The 1663-nt window shown below is 43.4% G+C and overlaps 1 pseudogene; it reads left to right on the top strand.

The window, feature by feature from the left end:
* The first annotated feature begins 229 nt into the window (after positions 1 to 229).
* Positions 230 to 1283, top strand: LOC147967567 (uncharacterized; annotated as a pseudogene).
* Positions 1284 to 1663: the final 380 nt, after the last annotated feature.

Raw genomic sequence — 1663 nt, 5'->3', positions numbered from 1 at the left:
TCCCCTTGTCCTGCGGCATACAGTTGCCTTGTGGCAACCGACGCGTCTCTCTTTCCCCGCTCTTCTAACCATTGCATCGGTTCTAACCATCGCGTCTTGTGTGATGTGTCTCTTTCAAACATATATAACTTGTATTGTTTCTATCAATCAATACAAGTTGATCTTTCATCTAAACACGTTATCAGCACGCTCTGCCGAGAGCACCGAGAGGCCTCGCCGACGATAAACGATGACTGCAAAAGAATTTGAGGAGCTTGCCCTCAATGGCCACAACTACCCTACATGGGCAATGGACGTCAAGATCAGTCTTGCTTCCCGTGGGATAGCACGTGCAATCCAGGATCCGGAGACTCCTCTACCGGCCGAAGCCACGCTGCTGACTGAACAGCAAAACTATGCTGCTTTATACATCATAAGGCACCATATTCACCCAAATCTAAAGTCAGAGTACTTAGAGGAGGAATCTCCCAGTACTTTGTTTCTAGTCCTCAAAACGAGATATGAACAACAGAAAGCAGTCGTCTTGCCAGAAGCACTCCATGATTGGACTCACCTTCGTCTTCAGGATTTCAAGTCCATCGGTGAGTACAACCACAAGGTTCATAAGATAAGTTCCAAACTGCTCTTTTGCGAGAAGGAACCTACTGATGCGGAGAAGATAGAGAAAATTTTATCTACTATGCTCCCTTCAGACAGGATCCTCCAGCAGCAATACCGTGCTCGCAACTATACTGTCTATTCCGAGCTTATTCATATGTTACTTCAAGCTGAAAAGCATGATGAGCTACTCGCTAAGAATGGCTCTCAATGCCCAGTTGGGGCACAACCTCTACCTGAAGTTCATATGAATGTCGCGAATAGACAGAAGTTTGATGGTGCCATTAGGGGCAATCAATCAAATTTCCAGAACAAGCGAAAGCGCAATAGGAACAGGAGGTCTAGGAACTCAGACAAGGGAAAAGGCACTTCAAAGCCCAAGCATGATAAATCTCTGCTTTGCAACAAGTGTGGATGTTACATGCACCGCACTGACAAGTGCAAGATCCCAAAGCATCTGGTTATGTTGTACCAACAATCTTAGGGACGCAGAGGACCTCAAGGGAAAAGGTTCGAAGCCAACTTCAACCTTCATCCAGACAACGCCAATGGAGCCGGTAGTTCGCATGATGTTTCCTCCGAGATCGAGCAACACCGTGGCATTCCATAAGCCAGAGGACCTTGTTGACACGGAGAACATGATGATTGAGTATACCTCAAACGACGTGTTTGGAGACTTCGACTAGTCCCATAATCTCCTTAGTGATCTATTTAGCTATGTCCATTTGTGATGTTGTAGTAAGAACATAAGTATTGTTGTTGTCTTTATATTGTATCAGCACATTTGATATAATAAGATTGTAATTATACCAACATATTTGATATAAATAAGATTGTATTCTATGTATTTACATGAGATTTTTCTTATTGAAAGTTCTTTGTCTTATATATAGTTCTCTACGGTGACAATCCGATGGAAGAGGAATTATGCCTTGTGGATAGTGCAACCACAAACTCCATACTGAGGGAGATGAAATATTTTCAAACTCTGAAATAGATGAATGGAGATATTCTAACTATCGCTGGACGCGATACAGTAATCGTTGGCACCAGACGTGCCATATTT

This window comes from Triticum urartu, chromosome 5A (genome assembly GCF_056163025.1).
Source record: "Triticum urartu cultivar PI428250 chromosome 5A, HENAU_Tu73, whole genome shotgun sequence".
NCBI lineage: Eukaryota > Viridiplantae > Streptophyta > Magnoliopsida > Poales > Poaceae > Triticum > Triticum urartu.
This window is presented reverse-complemented; position numbering and strand designations above follow the sequence as displayed.